We start from the raw sequence: 21329 nt of genomic DNA, 5'->3' as shown, positions 1-21329 counted from the left end.
CCAATACCCTTCCACCTCCTTTTCTGACAGTAAGATCCCATCCCCCCCTGACAAAGACACTCTCCACACATACTGGGTCTCCGATTCCTTTGTAGTCCTCACAAAGTCCTTTCTCAGCTTTGCTAATTCAATTGCGGTAAACGGGACCTCTTTAGTAATAACTTGGGGAAAATTGTCACCCTCGTCCTCATGCACATACTCCGTTTTGATCAACGGATACACGTAGGGGGGGCTCTCTACGGTCTCTTTGGCTCTTTGCAAATCCCCCTGGGGGTAGGTCTGCCATATCCCCTTCTCTGCGAGGGTTGTTTCTACCCCCGGTGGTGTGTCTGTGTCCGCTTCCCTTAAAAGTTGTTCTCTCATGAAAGGGTTAAAGCCAAGATAGACAAAGCCACTGCATCAAAATGCCTCCTGAAAAGCCTAGGGGCAAGGAGGATATTGTAAATATCTTAGTCACTTAACTAAACAAAAGAAAGGCCTTTGTGATTTAGGGAGTAGTTAGAATGGTTGTAAGATAAGGGGGCTCCGGGATAATCCCATCTCAGACAACTGGGCCTTGGGAGAACAACTGCATGGAAGATAGGAGGTCACAAAAGAATGAGGACAACAGCCCTGAAGGACACCGTTTAGGTGATCCTAGGACTGAGTTTGTGCAGAAGCAAAGGTCAATCAGCGAACACAGTGAAGAAGACTATGAGCCTTCATCTGAAGACCCCCAAAGACCACCTGAAGACCACCACGGGAGACGACTGCGCATGTGGAACGTACATTTGCATATGTTAATGAGTTCCAGGAAATCTCATGTTTATGTAAATGATTTCTCGGAAATCCTGTGAATATGTAGGATTTTATAGTATATAATCTCTGAAAGTCCACCAAAATCGGTGGAGCACTTATGGTGGAGAATCCCCAGTGCTGCCCAGCGCTGCAATAAAGAATACCTGCTTAATAGTAACTTCGTTGCTATTGAGTTTCATTTTAGGGACTCTCTAAATACTCCGTTTCTCCCTTGGGGAGATTCGGACTGTGAGGAGAAGCATCTGTGAATTTTTGTATCACTCAACTCATTTTTTAGTATCGCATTTTGGCGCCTCTCCTCCTCCAACTGTTCCTGCAGGGTTTTTATTACCGTCTGCAGGGAGTTCACCACCATATCCATCCGACAAGACCTCTGCTTTTTCTCCTCCGCTGTGGCGGCCAGACTCGCTCCTAACATGGAACAGATTATAGCCTTTACCTTCCCCCTCTTAACCTTAGCCCCCTTCTGCAATATTCTTATTCTATCCACCATACTCTGCAACTGAAACCAGTGTTCCCTTGCCCAGTCTTGTCCCTGGGGTGAGGGGCGAGACCGGTGCGCCTCCAAGAGGTCATACAATTTCTCTGTCCCTTCATCCAGCGAAAGCACATAGTCGCACACATTGGCTGCCTTTCGGGCGGCCATCACCTACAAAGGGGATATCGTCCTGAGAGGGTCACACTTCAGTATCCAAGTTTACGCTATGCGCTCCCAGGAGGCCAAAACGTAAACTAATACCCAAAAATTCCTACAAAAGAGGGTGTCGTCCTGAAAGGGTCCCGCCTTAAAGTCCACGTTCCCCCTATACGCTCCCAGGAGGCCAGACCGTACACTAATATGTAAGCTATCAACAAAGAAGAACCAACATTCACTCCGTTCTTACGCTTCGTTTGTCTCTGGCTGCTTCCCTCGCGGGAGAGCAGAACCGCGGATCAGAACTCCGCACTCGCTTCGTACTTGCTCGTACGTCTCATTTACACACCATCACACAGCACACCACAACAAGGTAGTACAGCACTCTTGTCTCAGGGGATCCTGTCTGTGACGCCAATTAAATGTCCCAATCCAATGTCAGGGGAGGTTTCGATACGATCCCAAGGACGAGATTAATACACGGAATAGGGTCAAATGCCATACAACCCTTTGACTTTATTTCGGTGAACAAAGGGGTCAGGACCGGGTAGGGAGGCAGTGGAAAGAATGGGGGGGAGAAAAGGGAGAGAGGGAAAAAGAGTAAGAGAGTGGGCGAGAGAAAGAGAGAGAAAGAGCGTGCTCAGTCAGGTGAGAAGAGGGCCACGTGGGGGAACTAGCTACCACCACTCCGAGTCCGGCAATGTCTCGTCGATGGGCTTTCTATGTCCAGCCGGTCCAGCCTCTGTGTCCAGGCGTCGAAGTATCTGCAGGAGCAGGTTCCGAGAGGTGCACGGGGTAGGAGGGGAAGCCCCCCCAAAAGGCGCACGCGGTCCTTTTATAGGGCCGTGCACATGCGCAGAACGTGTCTGCGTATGTGCAGTTTGTGCTTCTGCTTTTCGCGCCCTGGTCTCTGCTTTTCGCGCCCTGGTCTCTGCACAGGCGTCCTGTGGCGGTTTCGTCGGGGGCTGGATGTCGAAGCCAGAAGATGGTGGTATAATGGCAATGTCGAGACAATTCTGGTTCCATAACAGTCCTCGACAACCTGTTAAGGTCCCTTCCAGCACGGCTGAAGTGCATGTTTTCACTGGTATATCTTAATGTAGACCCAGTCTCCTGGTTTCAAGGAGTGACAGACTTCAGTGGCAGGTTCTGGTAAAGCTTCTTTCAGCTGTGTGTGGAATGTCCTTACACATTTCATTAATACTTGACAATATTTTAGAAGAGTGTCATCTGTCAATTTTAAGTTTGCCTCTATGGGAGTTAAGGCTGATGTGCAAGGCAGTTGCATGGGTCTGCCCATTAGAATCTTGTGAGGTGACAGCCCATATTTTCTATTCACAATGCTTCTTATATACATCAATGGGAGAGGTAACACATCTGGCCATTTCAGACGAGTCTTTGCACAATTTTTTTGCCAATTTGGTTTTCAAATCAGAGTTTTTATTCTCTACAGCCCCACTGGACTGGGGATGATAGGGACAATGACACTTTGGTTCTATTTGCAGGGCTGCAAAAATTTTCTGCATTACTTTCCTGGTAAAAAGGGTCCTCCTATCGCTATCTAGTGTTAGGGGATTACTAAACCAAGGAATTAGTTCTCTCAGTATTTTTTTCAACAGTTGTTGCGTCTGCATGGTTACAAGGATAGGCCTCTACCCATCCTGAGAACACATCTAAAATGACAAGGACATGCTCAAAATTACAGCATTTAGGTATCTGAATAAAGTCAATTAGCAAATTTACAAATTGTCCCCATGGTTTAGGGTGTGCAGCTATACTTGTCTTCTCCCGCTGTCTTATATTATTTTGTTGAAAAGATGTCCTAACAATGTGAAGATTCAAGAATTAGAAGAGTACTTTACTAACAAGCTTCAATTGTTTACACCTTAATTTCTGACAAAATGAAAGCCCCTTCCTGGTTGTTCAAGCTATAGAGCTATTTGATTAAATAACAATGTGTATAATTTATACAAACCCTAAATTTATGTAGAATATTAAAAAATGAAATCACATATTAAAGTTCTTTAATTTTCCTTTTTCATTATTAGCTGTATCTTCAGATATACCAACATGTTAATGATGTAGTCATTAGCTCAGTGACTTCACTAAAGCATTCCATTGCTCTCATCCCATTCCAAATTACTGCTGAGAATAGACAACTAAATGAAAAATATGCGCACAAGAAAAATTTGGAGCAAACCAATCCTGTCATATAGCTGCAATCATCCCTCCTTTGCTGGTGTGTGCCACTGAATGGGCCACACGAGCCAGGGCAGGTATATCTGTTATTCTTGCTGTACTCCCAAAGCCATTTTGCCTGTAATTTGCAGGGAGCTGTAAATCACTCCAGCCAGGCTCATGGCATTGTATTTCCTGCCTCTTGGGTAGTTGCAGTACAATTAGTGTGAAGTGATCAAGTGAACTATAGCCTGAAACTGGGTTGGGAGAGAAGTTTTTCAAGCAATAGGAGAGTATCCCTCTCTCCTTTACTATCTTCTCAGGAATATCTCCCAGGGAGAAATCCCTGGGCATATCACAGGAGTTTGAGCAACCCCACCTTCCCAGCAGCCGTACGGGGGCAGGGGGTAAGCAAGTGTTTCAGTTGATTGACCCCACCTTCTTCATCCTTAAATATCTAATCTCAGTCAGTGGTCCTTGAGTAGTTGATTTATAGTGTGTTCAGTATGAATTGAAACATTTAAAGCAAAGTTCCTGCTGCTTTGGTGAATGAGCCTGGTATCTCTGGCTCTCTGGCAGACGGGAGAGTCTGAATGCTATATCAGCCCCACACTGACACCCCCCCCCCCCCCCCCCCGCTACTGAGTGCTGCTGCTGCTACCTTTAACTCTTAAATTCTAGGGCGAGGGGCCATGCAGGACATCCATGAAACTGTCACCGGATCCATCTCTGTGCCCGAATTGCTGTCTGTCTTAAGGGCAGAGTCTTTTAAGGGTCCTCAGAAGGGTTTCAAGTCCTTAAAGAAAAGAAAAAAATCATATATCCCCTTGGATCAGGGACTTATTGAATCCTCCTTGGACACAAGGAACTCTTGTGCCACTGAAAATCACACTGGCTGACACTGAGTTGTCCTGTCCAGCCACCTGTTTCGAAGAAGGATTGTATGCTTTTGTCTAATGACAGGAGGCACATTATTTGCAGAGTTAAGTGATGTTTGTTCGCCTATAATTCACGAATTTCCTCTGTAATACTCAGTTAGAATCATAGAATCATAAAATCATTTAGGTTGGAAAAGACCTTTAAGATCATCAAGTTCAACTGTTAACCTAGCACTGCCAAGTCCACCACTAAACCATGTCCCTAAGCACCACATCCACACGTCTTTTAAAAACTTCCAGGGATGGGGAATCAACCACTTCCCTGGGCAGCCTGTTCCAATGCCTGACTACCCTTTCGGTGAAGAAATTTTTCCTAATATCCAATCTAAACCTCCCCTGGCACAACTTGAGGCCGTTTCCTCTGGTCCTATCACTTGTTACTAGGGAGAAGAGACTGACCCCCAGCTCACTACAGCCTCCTTTCAGGTAGTTGTAGAGAGCAATAAGGTCTCCCCTCAGCCTCCTTTTCTCCAAACTAAACAACCCCAGCTCCCTCAGCCGCTCCTCATAAGACTTGTTCTCTAGACCCTTCACCAACTTCGTTGCCCTCTTCTGGTCACACTCCAGCACCTCGATGTCCTTCTTGTAGTGAGGGGCCCAAAAATGAACACAGTACTCAAGGTGCGTCCTCACCAGTGCCGAGTACAGGGGCATTATCACCTCCCTGGTCCTGCTGGCCACACTATTCCTGATACAAGCCAGGATGCTGTTGGCCTTCTTGGCCACCTGGGCACACTGCTGGCTCATATTCAGCCGGCTCTCGGCCAACACCCCCAGGTCCTTTTCCATTGGGCAGCTCTCCAGCCACTCTTCCCCAAGCCTGTAGCGTTGCATGGGGTTGTGATCCAAGTGCAGGACCCAGCACTTAGCCTTGTTAAACCTCATACAACTGGCCTCGGCCCATCCATCCAGCCTGTACAGATCCCACTGTAGAGCCTTCTGACCCTCCAGCAGATCAACACTCCCAGCCAACTTGGTGTCGCCTGCAAACTCCCTGAGGGTACACTCGATCCCCTCATCCAGATCGTTGATAAAGGTATTAAACAGAACTGGCCCCAATACTGAGCCCTGGGGAACACCACTTGTGACCGGCCGCCAACTGGATTTACCTCCATTCACCACAACTCTTTGGGCCCAGCCATCCAGCCAGTTTTTTACCCAGCAAAGAGTACGCCCATCCAAGCCATGAGCAGCCAGTTTCTCCAGGAGAATGCTGGGGGAAACGGTGTCAAAGGCTTTACTAAAGTCCAGGTAGACAACATCCACAGCCTTTCCCTCATCCACTAAGGGGGTCACCTTGTCATAGAAGGAGATCAGGTTAGTCAAGCAGGACCTGCCTTTCATAAACCCATGCTGACTGGGTCTGATTACCCAGGTGTCCTGTACGTGCTGCGTGATGGCACTCAGGATGATCTGCTCCATAACCTTCCCTGGCACCAAGGTCAGGCTGAGAGGCCTGTAGTTCCCCGGATCCTCTGTCTGGCCCTTCTTGTAGATGGGCATCACATTTGCTAACCTCCAGTCAACTGGGACCTCCCCGGTTAGCCAGGACTGCTGATAGATGATGGAAAGTGGCTTGGTGAGCACTTCCACCAGCTCCCCTAAGTACCCTCAGTACCTTAACATCTTTCTTAATTTGTGGGGCCCAGAACTGCACACAGTACTCTAGGTGAGGCCGCACCAACACTGAATACAGCGGGATAATCACCTCTTTGGACCAGCTGGTTATACTGTGTTTGATGCACACCAGGATGCAGTTTGCCCTCTTGGCTGCCAGGACACGCTGCTGACTCATATTGAGCCTGCTGTCTACCAGCACCCTCAGATCCCTTTCTGTAGGGCTGCTCTCCAGCCCTTCCTCTCCCAAACTATACTTGTGCCTGGCATTACTCAGTCCCAGGTGCAGAATCTGGCATTTGTTCTTGTTAAATTTCATCCCATTAATCATTGCCCAATGCTCCAATCTATCTATATCCCTCTGCAAGGCCTCTTGTCCCTCAAGAGAGACAACAGCACCTCCCAGTTTGGTATCATCAGCAAACTTGCTAATGGTGCATTCAACTCCTGCATCCAGATCGTTGATAAATATATTGAACAGAACTGGACCTAGAACTGAACCTTGAGGAACACCGCTGGTGACCGGTTGCCAGCCAGATGTAGCCCCATTCACTACAACCCTTTGAGCCCTGCCCTTCAGCCAGTTCTTCACCCAGCACACCGTGAACCTGCTCATCCCACAGTTGGACAACTTGTCCAGAAGGATGCTGTGAGGGACAGTATCAAAAGCCTTTATGTCAGAATGGTACTTTGTTTACCTGAGAGGATTTTTAATCTCTAATGAGAGAGTAGAATTAGCTCAAGTTTTCTCAGTGGCATAGACAAAGTTTAAGTATGTCATCTCAAGGGTACTGACAAAACTGTGCCTTCATCCTTGGATGTAGTAAAATTCAACCCCTGGCTTCAGACACAGGAAGGATAAAGGTGAAAAGGCTGTTTAGTGAGGGCAAAGTGTCTCCCGCACACATGATGAAAGAGCCGATGAAGAAAGAGCAGTTCAGGGCAGATCCAGGTCGTTCACTGGCAGCAGAGAAAGTGACCTGAGATGGGCCAGTGGGATTTCTGGGTAGGTTAGTTTGGGAGTTAAGAAACCCCCAGAAATATGGAGGGGTTGAGATAAAGTTTGGAGGTTTTGGTGAGGGCAAGGGAACTCTTAAGACAAAGGAAGAGCTGCCATGGCAGAGCAGTGGCCGTTACACCATGACCCAATCTATGGTGGCAAAATAAGGAATAATCAGCTGTTTCTTCCATTATAAAGTAGAAAGTGGTGACCTTGCTGTCCTTGGCAGTCATCTGCCTTTGCAACTGCTTACTTGCTTATGTCCGAAGCTAGCCTGCTAGTTATTTTGTGTACTTATAATAAGACAATAACCCCTACCCTAAAATGCTTCCCCAAGTCAAGTCTGTCTTGCCCATGACTATAATTGGGAAGTGATCTCCCTGTCCTTATCTTGAGCCAGGAGCTTTTTCATCTTTTTTTCTCCCCCTGTCCTGTTGAGGAGGGGGAGTGAGAGAGTATCTGGGTGGGGATCTTGCAGCCAGCCAAGACCAACCCACACACTTAAAAGCATATTTTACTCTCTTTGGATAAAATAAGCTGCAATTGGCAGCAATAAAACTAATGCAGACCAAGTCCCTTAGTTCTTACTATGAAATGATGCTTTTCACTACTTTAAAATAAACCACTCCCCCAGCACGCATGCTGTGTGCACTTACATACCACACTTACCAAGTTGTTTCTTGTGACAGTTTCAGCTACATTATGGAAAAATTCAGTGACATACTGTATCATAGCACCACACTGACAGCTCTCTCATAGTGACATGTCTAGAGAGTCTGATAATATCAGAGGAAATGTCTCATAAAATGCACTCATTGTAATGGCTCCACAGATCTATCAGATCCAAAGAAGCTGCAGGCAAGATATGGTGTCAATAGCAGAGACTTTGCTTTCTGTGGCTATTTTGGATTCTTTTGGATTGTGGTAGTGGTACAATGACAACAGGAGTTCTTTTTGTTTTACTATGTTAATTGTCTCATTTAAACCTAAAAAGGCAAATCCATATTTTTAATTCACCCTACTCTGGCTAGGTATTTTAGTACATACACTATATAAAATTACACAGATGATACTTTTAGTACCAGTCATTATGGTACTTGTGGAATGTTGACAGTGCCTGGTTATATCAGGACAAGTTAAAGCAGCTCTTAACTCCTTTTTATAGTAATCAGTACATTATTATACTGCTATTATTTGCCATTTGCACTAAAGTGCCTCCAGCCCAGTACTGACCAGAAATTCCACTGTGCAACTGCTGTCGCAGGAGAAGAGTCAGAGGTCACTCAGACAGATCTGATCTAGTAGTTAGTTTATTGAGTTCTAATCAGTAAATTTAGGTATGTAAAATATTTAATAAGTACAGATGGATTGGCAGTCAATACTCTACTATTTATTACACTTAAAGTTAGTATGGGATACAAAGATTATTGCATAAGCTTATTATGCGTATCTAAATCTTACATGCATGCAAAAAAATGTCACTTACCAACCCATCAATGCCTGGTGTCAGGTAAGGGATGAGAGAGGCGTCCCTACTCAAGGGAAGATCACTGCCACGCAGCCAGCTGCTATGGAGGGAGAGCTCAACGGACCCTGATGGCTGCATATATTTATAGCGTAAAGTGGTTGACTCGTAGTCAGACTTTCTGCTGTGTTCATACAGTTTCAGCTGCTTATCAGCCCAGTCTCCAGCCAAATGTTTTTTTTTGGGCTTTGGTGCTGGGTTCTCGCTGATAGCCTCACACAATAGGATTAACTTTGGTTAGGCCTACTTGCTGAGTATCATCTGCCTGGACCAAAGTTCAGTTAATTCAAACAGGAGGAGTGCATCCGTCACAGCCACCACAGGGACAGGATGAGTGGGGAAGAGGAGGAGATAGATGAGATGGGAAGCATGCAGCAATAGCAGCAACTTTCTGCTGTTACACTTTCCTTTGCCCTGCACTCCCTTATCCCCTAAAATCAAACCTGGGAGGCCTCAAGGAGGGCTTGTTCTGGGGTTCTCTGGCTCCATCAAATGCTGCTGTTGCTGCTGGAGAGGGAAGGGTGGAAGGTGCTGGTTAGGCCCACCAACATCTCCAGCTTGATGAGGGCTTGGTCCTCTCTCAGGGATCCTCAGCACAGCTTTGTCTGACACCCCTGCCACTCCCTTGCCCCAGGCCAGTGCACTGTATGTGTTTCAGACATCCATGGCTGCCCGCCTAGTCCTGGTGTGAGGCAGCTTCCCAGCTGGGCTCTCCCCTGCCCATGATCATAGGCATTAAGTTGATGTTCCAACTCTCATGACAGAGACATACTGAAGTCCTGAATGTGGGAAACAAAGGAGAAGCTGGATCTTGACAGTTTAAATATCCATTTTATCTATACATACATATATACTGCATATTTAATAAACTAATAGTAAAAAAAGCAAATACTACATTTTCAACTACATTGAAGGATATGCAGAATCAGAAGCAAAAATAAAAACCAGAGTGCTTTTCTATCATTTATTCAGTTCCCATTTCCAAGGTTAGTTGTGTCTTGCCAGTGTCCTATAAGCACAAGCAGTCTGACTGTTGTTACCTGTTAGTAGACCAAATACTGAAGACTTGCTCAGGGGTTGCAGTGTCACAATTTAAATTGAATGGGACTTTCTAAGTGAATTGTACCATCCTTTTCCTCAGAAAAGTCATCCTGAAATGTTCCACAAGTTTAACTTGACACTATTCAGGCAGAGAATAGATTTGAATTTGGGTCTTCTAGATCAGAAAAGATTAGCCAAACAAGAAAGCTCAGCTCCTCCTAAGAGAGATCACCCACATTCTATACAGTGCTTCCTTCCCAAAGGAGAAAATGCAAGCTCTTTGCATTAATGGATGCCTTGACATTCTCTTGAGAAGAAGAATCTTTGTCTTCCAACAATTATTTAGTGTGGAACACTTTAAAATAAGACAGATCATAAACCCTTTTCCAGCTTTCCTAGGTACTATATTGCAAGGTGACTGGGATATGCTAAAGGAAGCTGTTTGTTTTCATCCCCACAGGCAGAGTGAATCCACTGAATCTGGAGCTGCCATATCTCAGTGGATTTTCTGATAAATGAGCTCTCATGAAAAAGGATGCTGTTAACCAGCCCAACCTGTCATATCTTTTCCTGGTTTATTATTTTTTAAAAGCACTCCAAAATGGAAACCCATTGTTTCTGACAAGTGTGTTTATTTTTTTTGTAACCCCAAACCAAAATTGCTGTTTATACAAAATTGCCGTGGCCATTCCAGTGGAAGACACTGTAAAGACAGCAGCATATGTCTTATAGGTTAAATGAGGGTCATTGCAATAATTTAAATTTTCACCTATCAAACATGGGAATCCTTTCCAAATGCAGTTTTCTGTGTGAATTATTTTCCAAATAATTGTTTGGAAATAATTATTTGAAGCCCACTTGCAGCTGAATCTGGAGAGGGATGTCAAGGGCAACAAGAAGGGCTTCTATAAGTATGTAAGCGGCAAAAAGACGACTATGGAAAATGTGGGACTGCTGATGAATGGGGCAGGGACCCTGGTGACACAGGACATGGAAAAGGCAGAGGTACCAAATGCCTTCTTTGCCTCAGTCTTTACTAGCAAGACTGGCCTTCAGGAAGCCCAGGCCCCAGAGACCGGGGGGAAGTCTGGAGCAAGGAAGACTTACCCTTGGTGGAAGAGGATCAGATCAGGGAATACTTAAGCAAACTGGACATGGGCCCTGATGGGATGCACCCACGAGTGCTGAGGGAGCTGACAGATATCATTGCGAGGCCACTCTCGATAATCTTTGATTGATCATGGCGGTTGGAGAAGAATCCGAAGACTGGAGGAAAGCAAATGTCACTCTTCTTCTTCACCACCATCCCTCTTAGGAGGACCCAGGGAACTACAGGCTGGTCAGCCTCACCTCAATCCATGGGAAGGTGATGGAGAGCTAATCCTGGGAACCATTTCCAGGCACATGAAGGACAAGAAAGTAATTGGGAGTAGTCAGCATGGATTAACCAAGGGGAAGTCATGATTGACCAACCTTATAACCTTCTATGATGAAATGACTTAAAATAACCCCTACCCTAAAATGCTTACAGTCTAAATTTCATTTTCTGACACTTAGAGGACCAGTACAAAGCCTAGTCTCTGTGATAAATGAACATTTATGTGATACAACACAAACTTGTCCATATATAGGGACAGACTGCAAATTGCAAAACTGAAATGCTTGAAGGAAATATGGTCTACTGAAAACATCTGGGCCAAAATATGTCCTACAAGTCCTGTCTGAAGTGCTTCTACTTCGATTTGCTTTTTGGGTAGTTTTTTTCTAAGTCATGGCAAAGGTACCCACACCAGGGTGCCAAGCAAGGAAGATGTAAGTCCTTACAAAATCTGTAAGTAAAAATTCTCCAAGCTTGAATTAAAAAACAGGGAAAGCTATGACTCGCAATAATTTGCAAAAAGAAATGGCTACTAATTCTATCAATATTTTATTGTGGATTCTTTTCAAAAAGCTCTCTTTGCCTTTAATAAAACTTGTCTGCAAAATATGCACATACATCAGTATACTAACTCCGTAAGAAACACAGGAAGCCAGGTGATCAGGCACTCATTGACAACTGAATTCTTGAAGGTGACTAGGCATTAAAAGGTCTTTCGTTGTATGCTGGTCCCATACCAGATTCTGGACACACTGAAAAAGAGAAATGTCCTATAGCTTTGGCAGAAGCCTAAGAATCAGAGGTGAAGGTTTTATTTTTGACATGTCTAACCATGTGCAACACGACTTTGGGTAAGTCATTGTCTTTCATTTGTTAAGCAAAGTATTTATTTCACATGCCTGTTGTACAGTTAAACTCATTTATATCTATAAAAAGTCTTGAGGTCCTCTAGTTTTAAACACTATGAAGGTACAAAGATTTTTGTGTAGCATAAATAGCATTATTATGATCTGTTTTCATAGTCTTTTATATAGTATATGTGTATATAGTTTTATTTTAACAGGTTTAGTGTTTGCTGCATAGAGCTAATAAAAGCAAATACTTGGTTCAGATCATTACTCTTCCTTTTAAGCTTTGGGCAGATCAGTTATTTTCTCCTTATTGGTTTCTCCTTCTGTAGTTAGTTTTTGATGCTTTGAACTTGTAAAGCAACTTAAGACTGCACAAATGCAAAATAGGATTATCCCTGAAAACTGGTTGGATATTTTATGGAGCTACTGGAGACAGTTCAGTGAAGGGCCATGAAGATGATTAAGGGACTAGAGCATCTCTCCTAGGAGGAAAGGCACAGAGAGCTGGGACTGTTCAGCCTGGAGAAGAGAAGGCTCAGGGGGGATCTTATCAACGTATTTAAATACCTGAAGGGAGGGTGTAAAGAAGACGGAGCCAGGCTCTTTTCAGTGGTGCCCAGTGACAGGACAAGAGGCAATGGGCACAAAGGAAAACACAGGAGGTTCTGTCTGAACATCAGGAAACTTGTTTACTGTGAGGGTGACTGAGCACTGGAATAGGTTGCCCGGGGACGTTGTGAAGTCTCCTGTGGAGATATTCTAAAGCGATCTGGACATGGTCCTGGGCAGCTTGCTCTAGGGGATCTTGCTTGAGCAGGGGGGTTGGACAAGATGATCTCCATATGTCCCTTCCAACCTCAACCATTCTGTGATTCTGTGAAAATTTCGTAATAGCTGCATCTAGTAATTTACTTTACATGTATTATTTTATCTTTTCTTTTATACAGGATCAGCTTCATATGCCAGTAGCTTGTCTGGATTTTCAAATTTGTTACATCTGTGGTCATGAACCTTTCTTCGAGTCAACACTGAGTCAGAAATGCTTGGCAGAAGGAGGTCAGGGAGATAAAAAGCAATTCTCAGCAAGATATTTATTTAAATATCACATATACAAAAATGATCAAAATAAAAATCTTAGATCATCTTGAATAATCAAGATTTCCTGCATTTTTTTGAGACAAAGCACATATTGTTTCTAGCACAATAAACTCCAAAGGTAATCAAAGGACATTTCAGTGTAAAACTGGTTTTATGACAGGTCAAATTCTTAAGTATTTTTCACTTACCTTTTGTACAGCAGGGGTTTGATTCTCTTCTTGCTTCCCATTTTACATCAGTAATACTCTGCTACTACGTAGCTACTTCAGGCTTAGACTCATGTAAACAGGAAGAGTCATGGATTTTTTATTTCAAACATAGATGCGCATCTCTTCTATCAAATTTAAATATTTAATAGTGCTATTCCTTTAATAAAATTGTATAAACCTTATTTGTATAAACCAGTCCTATAAACCATTAGACATAGAAGTCTAAGTAAGTCTAACCTCACAAGTGGATGTGTGTATACAGCTACCATTGAAACTAATAAATACACAGAGTGGAATTTGGTCTGGCTATGTGACTTTTAGAGAAGGAGGGGGGCTTTCAAATTATTGTGGAGTCAAATTCATCCTAAAGAACCAGAAACATCACATAAGCCATGTATTAATGGTTTTGTTTGGGCTAAAGTGGATTGCAGACTACTGGCAGGCTTCTGTTAAAGGTGAATTTCTTTTGCAGTGAAAAATCAAGGATTAAAATGAGAGCCTGTAATTGGCTGTCCTGGTTTCAGCTGGGATAGAGTTAGTTTTCTTCTTAGTAGCTGGTAGAGCGCTGTGTTTTGGATTTAGGATGAGAATAATGTTGATAACGCACTGATGTTTTGGTTCTTGCTGAGCAGAGTTTACACTAGTCAAGGACTTTTCAGCTTCTTGTGCTCTGCCAGGTGCACAAGAAGCTGGGAGGGAGCATAGCTAGGACAGCTGACCCAGACCGGCCAAAAGGCTATTCCATACCATATGACGTCATGCTCAGTATATAAGCTGGGGGAAGAAGAAGGAAGGGGGGGACATTGGGCGTGATGGCGTTTGTCTTCCCAAGTAACCGTTACGCGTGATGGAGCCCTGCTTTCCTGAGGATGGCTGAACACCTGCCTGCCGATGGGAAGTAGTGAATGAATTCCTTGCTTTGCTTTGCTTGCGCGCGCGGCTTCTGCTTTACCCATTAAACTGTCTTTATCTCAAGCCATGAGTTTTCTCCCTTTTACTCTTCCGATTCTCTCCCCCATCCCACCAGGGGGGAGTGAGCGAGCGGCTGTGTGGTTCATAGTTGCTGGCTGGGGTTAAACCACGACATTGGCATGGTGCTGAGCCATACAATATGATCTCAAAGTTCATTCCTATTGATTTAGGATAAACTGGAAGCATATACTGAGGCTTTATGATCAGACCTTGGAGAAGCATATAATCTTAGAACAATTTAGGTTGGAAGGGACCCCTGAAGGTCACCTAGTACAACTTCCTGCTCAAAGCAGAGCTAACTTCAAAGTTAGAACAAGTTGCTCAGGGCTTTGTTTGACTAAGTTTTGAAAATCTCCAAGGAAAGAAAGCCCCGTGTTGCAGTGCTTGACTACTTTCACAATGAAGATTTTTTTTTATATATATATATCCAGTGGAAATTTCCCTTGCTGCAGGTTGTGATCATTGCCTCTTGTTCTGTCACTGTGCACTTAGATGAGCCTGGCTCCATTTTCTTTAGAACAACCTGTAGTGATCCTGACTGGAAGACCATTGTACATGGAGGAGTTAGTGATCCACATAACAGTTAACCCGAATAGGTCCAGGCCTGTGCTGGGCTGTGCTGCGCTGTGCTGCACATCCAGCTTGGCCTTCAGGCCTGTGTTGTGTGGCACATTGTGGGGGTTGGTCTCTTCTCCCTAGTAACAAGCGATAGGACGAGAGGAAACGGCCTCAAGCTGCGCCAGGGGAAGTTTAGGTTGGATATTAGGAAAAACTTCTTCACTGAAAGGGTAGTCAGGCATTGGAACAGGCTGCCCAGGGAAGTGGTTGAGTCTCCATCCCTGGAGGTATTTAAAAGACGGGTAGACGTGGTGCTCGAGGACATGGTATAGTGGTGGACTTGGTAGTGATAGGTTAACGGTTGGACTCGATGATCTTAAGGGTCTTTTCCAATCTTAATGATTCTATGAGTCTATGATTCTATATCCCTTGGCCGCAGGATAAATTCAGCCAGCTCATTGTAACAGAGGAGCCTGCAGGCAGCTACCACTTGGTACTGGCAATTATGCCACTCGCATGACCTTGCCTTTATCTAAAAGTGCAACAAGAAGTTCTCATGAGAACATCATTGTTTCTTTTTGACAGTAGAAATGATGAATAGAGTTATTTTATTGTAAGAAAATCCAGTAATAACTCAAATGACCAAAATGGGGTAACCCTTCCATGGCCAGGGTCTGCACAGGGTGCTGCATGTGGATTGGAGGCCCATTTGATGCTATATGACTCAGGGTTCCCAGCATCTAAAGGGACATAAGATTATTTATACTAGTGTCTCTTTCTTTATAGCGTTAGCTCTAATAAATACCATTTTGAATGATGCCTTACAGAGTCTGAATGCCTTTCTTACTGGGATCATAACAGACCAGCACCTCCTGGTGCAAAACATTTGGTGTAGTTGGCAGGTCCCAGTGAGAAATGCCTTTCTGGAGAAAGAACAGTGAAGAACAGGGAAAGTGGATGCGTGGCTGGCCCCACACACAGCCGTGGGGGTAGTTACAAGGCATTTAATGGGGGATGGACTAGATGACCTTTAAAGGTTCCTTCCATCCCAAAGCATTCTATGATTCTATGATTTAGTGCTGGCACTTTCCTTGGTGGACTGGGAAACTGGGGAGGAACTGTCTGAATGCCCCACCCCAGCTGAAGTATGATGTTGTCTTCGAAAGCAGTAGCTAGGGAAAGGAAAAGTCAAGGAAAAATTGCACTGTCTTTGGTTTACTAACATACTTGAAACAGACATGGGGTCATTCACAGCTAACACAAAAAGAACTGTATGAGCTGCAAGCACAGCTCCGCATGGTGCTCTCTGGTGAGGAAGAGTAGACAGAGGGGTCAGAGGATAAGTGTGGCAACAGCATTTCGGTCCGGCCACTAGTGATTCACAAAGCTGAGGGCTTGTGGGGGTACCCCAGTGCACTGTCTCAGTGCGCAATTTTACACAGCCTGAGTTGCAAGATTTAGCAAAAACATTCTGGCAAAAGCCAGGAGAAAGACTGGCACTCTGGCTATTGCAAATATGGAACTTTGGAGGAGATAGTGTACATTTAAATCTTAAAGAATCAAAGTGTTTGTGTGTCATCTCACAAAACCCTATGATTAACCAGTGGCTGAGAGGAGTGCAGTGCAATGTAGCCCAACCCCTGTGGGTATGGCTTTGGGAGGCTTTAAAAGTAGAGTATCCCTTGCCTACAGATTGGGAAGATAAAGCAGCATTCTGGACAAGTATAGCTGAGGCTGGTCAGTATTTACAGGAACTGGCTGCATGACAAGGCGTGTATTCACGTAACTTTTTAAGACCTGGTATGGAACCTTTTCTACCTGGCATAAAAACCTACATATTAGCAGGTCCCCCGTTTGCCTTGAAAGGACCGATAATTTCCTTACTAGGGGCTGTCGTGGGAAGACCAGTGTGGGATGATATCCTATCATTAGAACAGCTTGGCGATTATCAGACTGAAAAAGAGGAGAGCCTGAAGCATTTCAAATGCAACAGCTCAAGGGAAAGGTTACTTCGAAAGAGATGTTTCTGGCACTAATACAGGCAGGAATGCCTAGGGAGCAGATAGATGGCAAACCAACTCCTTATTTGTGGAGTTTCATAATGGTTTTGGCTGGGATAGAGCTAATTTTCTTCATAGTAGCTGGTATGGGGCTATGTTTTGGATTTGTGACTAAAACGGTGTTGATAACACACCGATATTTTAGTTATTGCTGAGCAGTGCTTACATAGCGTCAAAGCCTTTTCTGCTCCTCAGACTGCTCTGCCAGTGAGCAGGCTGGGGATGTACAAGAAGTTGGGAGGGGACACAGCTGGGACAGCTGACCCCAACTGACCAAAGGGATATTCTATACCATATGATGTTACACAGGGATATTCCATACTATATGATGTCACGCTCAGCAATAAAAGCTGGGGGAAGGGGAAGGAAGGGGGGAGCCATTTAGAGTTATGGCATTTGTCCTCCCAAGTAACTGTTATGCGTGATGAAGCCCTGTTTTCCTGGAAATGGCTGAACATCTGCCTGCCGATGGGAAATAGTGAATGAATTCCTTGTTTTGCTTTGCTTGCGTGCACAGCTTTTGCTTTACCCATTAAACTGTCTTTATCTCTGTTGTGGTTTAACCCCAGCCAGCAACTAAGCACCACACAGCTGCTCGCTCCCCCTTCCCCCCCCCCCGGTGGGATGGGGGAGAGAATTGGAAGAGTAAAAGTGAGAAAGCTCACGGGTTGAGATAAAGACAGTTTAATAAATGAAATAAAATAAAGTAAAATAGTAGTAGTAGTAGTAATAATAATAATAATAAATATACAAACCAAGTGATGCACGATACAATTGCTCAACACCTGCCAACCGATGCTCAGCCTGTCCCCAAGCAGCGATCGCTGCCCCCTGGCCAACTCTCCCCAGTTTATATACTGAGCATGACATCATATGGTATGGAATAGCCCTTTGGCCAGTCTGGGTCAGCTGTCCTGGCTATGCTCCCTCCCAGCTTCTTGTGCACCTGGCAGAGAGCATGGGAAGCTGAAAAGTCCTTGACTAGTGTAAGCACTACTTAGCAACAACTAAAACATCAGTGTGCTATCAACATTATTCTCATCCTAAATCCAAAACACAGCACTATACCAGCTACTAGGAAGAAAATTAACTCTATCCCACCTGAAACCAGGACAATCTCAACCTACGAGTTTTCTCACTCCGATTCTCTCCCCCATCCCACTGTGTGGGGAGTGAGCGAGCGGCTGTGTAGGGCTGAGCTGCCTACTGGGGTTAAACCACAACAGTCCTTTTTGGCATGCAACGTGGGGCTCAAATGGTTCGAGATAATGACAGATTTGATTGGAATGTGCTAGATCGAATTTATAGCTGTTATTGCTCTTTAGCTATTAATCGGCAGGCTTCTGTGCTTGCCACGGGGCTTGCTTGCCTTACTGTATATTAGAGTCTAGTGCTCATTAGTGGCTGCTTTTTGCTTTTGCTGCTTGCTGTACTGCTTATCATCTTACTCTGCTGTGCCTGGGAACGTTTTGATAACAGCAATTGCCATGCGCCTGGGCTGGCAGATGGCCAGGACATCGCTGCTGTTTTTCTGTGCTGCTGTACTGGACAGGCTGGAACTCCAGTGTGAACTCAATTTGAAGGGACTGTGACCTATGGAACAAGCCTATGTGGGAGCAGGACACCCCAAAGCATCTGTGGCCATGGATGAGTCCACACCAGAGTAGGTACACCTTGAAGCATCAGTGGCTGTGCATAAGGCTGTGCTGGAACAACTCAAAGCGGCTGTGGATATGTCCATGTCACAGCAGATACACCCCTGAAGGGATTGTGGCTCATAGATAATGCTCCACCTGAAGCAGATACACCCCTAAAGGACTGTGGTCCATGGATAAGACCATGCTGGAGCAGGGGCAAGGGGAGGAGTTAATTGCAGTGTTAAATCCCATGGTCTGGTCCACAGGGACGGGGGCGGAGATTGTAATGGAAATACCTTTAAATTGTTGTAACCCGGGATTTGAGTTGCATGTTATAGGAATTACTATAGCAGGAACCACCCGAACCAATGGAGGAGAAGCCTTACAAGAAGCAGTGCGAGTGCAGCAGTGACCTGACCTGAGCTGGCTTTGGTGCCCAGTAAATCCATGCAACACACCACCTCTCCTGTCCTGAGTGACCACCATAACAGATGGAGCCCAAAGTCATGGAGTAAATGAACTCAATATGGACATTATGCGGACATTTTAGTGTGGTGGTCCATAGACTAAGGGAATGATACCTGTGTATTGTATCAAAGGATGGGAAGGGGGCTGGTGGTTAATGAGGATGTATTGGATAGTGTGAGACCTGAGCATGATGTAAATGGTATGGAATAAGGGGTGGAGAATGTGCTGGTTTTAGCTGGGATAGATTTAAATTTCTTCATAGTAGCTTGTATGGGACTATGTTTTGGATTTGTGATGAAAACAGCATTGGTAAAAAAGGCATATTTTAGCTATTGCTGAGAAGTGTTTAAACAGCATCAAGGCCTTTTCTGCTTCTCACACTGCCCTGCCTGTGAGTAGGCTGGGGGTGCACAAGAAGTTGGGAGTGGACACAGCCGGGACAGCTGACCCCAACTGACCAAAGGGATATTCCATGCCATATGATGTCATGCTCAGCAATAAAAGCTGAGGGAAGATGAAGAAAGGGGAGGGGCATTTAGAGTTATGGCATTTGTCTTCCCAAGTAACCGTTATGCATGATGGAGCCCTGCTTTCCTGGAAATGGCTAAACTTCTGCCTGCCAATGGGAAGTAGAGAATGAATTCCTTCAGCTTTTGCTTTGCTTGTGCATGCAGCTTTTGCTTTACTTATTAAACTGTCTTTATCTCAACCCACAAGTTTTCGAACTTTTACCCTTCCAGTTCTCTCCCCTGTCCCACTGTGTGGGGAGTGAGCGAGCAGCTGTGTGAGGCTGAGCTGCCTACTGGGCTTAAACCATAAGTTTGTATAAGAAAGCAAAAGCAAAAGAGAAGGGGCAAAGGTAAGTGCAAAGCATCAGGTCCCATCCACATCACCCTCTGTCAGCAGTGAAGATGTGTCCTCTCCAATTGCCTTTAAATATCCTGACCTTTCTTCCTTGGAGACAAGAATAGGGAATGTGTGATCTCTCTCCAGTACAGCTGATAAAGGGAGCTGGCTGGGGGGACCACCATCCCCACATTCCGCTTGTAGTATATTGGAGCCAGCATAATAAGCAATGGGTTATGGCCCTGCTAGACACCAGGGCAGAAGTAACTCTAATTCATGGAAATCCATCCCATTACCCCAAGAATAAACTGATAAATATCAATGCATTCGGGGGAAGCAAAGAGCTGGCTGGAGAAGTTTCTCTGATCTTGCAATTGGAAGGATATCCATTGGTTTCAGTTTAAGTATGGATTGTGAGAGTGTGTGAATATATTTTAGGGCGTGATCTGTTAACAGGCAAGACTTTTTATTCCACTCAGGGAAAATGTTCCTTTGGTACCCAAGCAGCTTGGATCCGAGCGCTTATAGTAGGGAGGACTGTGGCTCCCCACACTATGCTGACCGTCATCCTCCAAGCCTATAACCTTAAAACAATACTGGCTGCCTGGGGGGTTTACTGAGATCTGTCAAACTATTAACCAGTTTTCAGAAGCGGGGGTTATTGGGCAGACACATTCACCAGATGACACCTGAGGCTGCAAAACAAACAATACTTCACATAGCTGAGCCCCGAAACAAGATTGATGCGCAGTGCTTTGTAGGATTACTAGGGTACTGGCATCAATTTATCCCACATGCAGCACAGATTTTAAGACCCCTGTATAATGTAGCAAGAAAGACGAATCAGTTTGTATGACGGGGAGAAGATGAAAAAAGGTCTTTCGAATATGCTAAGCATGCTGGCTCCCATGCTGTTGCTCTGGGTCCTAAGCAACCTCACAAACCTTTTGAACTGGAAGTCCTAGTCTCAGGAGATGATATAGCACATTGGAACTTGTGGCAAAAAGGGGAAGGCAGGCAAATCCCACTTGGCTTCTAGTCACTTCAACACCATCCCTCTCCACAAAACTACATGTCTTTTGAAAAACAACTATTGGCTGTATATTGGGCTTTAGTAGAAACTGAATGAGTCATGAGGGGAGAGACTGTTACTCTGTGGGCTTGCCTATATTGCAGTGGGTTTTGTCTAATGATACTAATGATAGAATTGGAAAAGCATAACAATCCAGTACTGTAAAATGGAAATGGTATATTTCTATGTGTGCAAAGCCAGATCCCCACTAAACCAGTGCCTTGCAGGAAAAACAGCTCAACTGGAATTGACAAATGTGATTAAACCTAGTTTGGAGCCACTAGCCCCTGCCTGGGCTAATGAAGCCCCACCATACCAACACCTCACTTCTGAGCAGTGACAATATGCGCCTGGTTCACAGGAGGATCAGCAAAATATGTTAAGGGAGAAAGGTGGTGGAAGGCTGCTGCCTTTAATCCTGCCAAGCAAATCTTTTTGGGAAGGGGGGG

Source organism: Nipponia nippon, unplaced genomic scaffold (assembly GCF_047370975.1).
Source record: "Nipponia nippon isolate SJK-2023a ecotype South Korea unplaced genomic scaffold, ASM4737097v1 scaffold_34, whole genome shotgun sequence".
Lineage (NCBI taxonomy): Eukaryota > Metazoa > Chordata > Aves > Pelecaniformes > Threskiornithidae > Nipponia > Nipponia nippon.
This window is presented reverse-complemented; position numbering follows the sequence as displayed.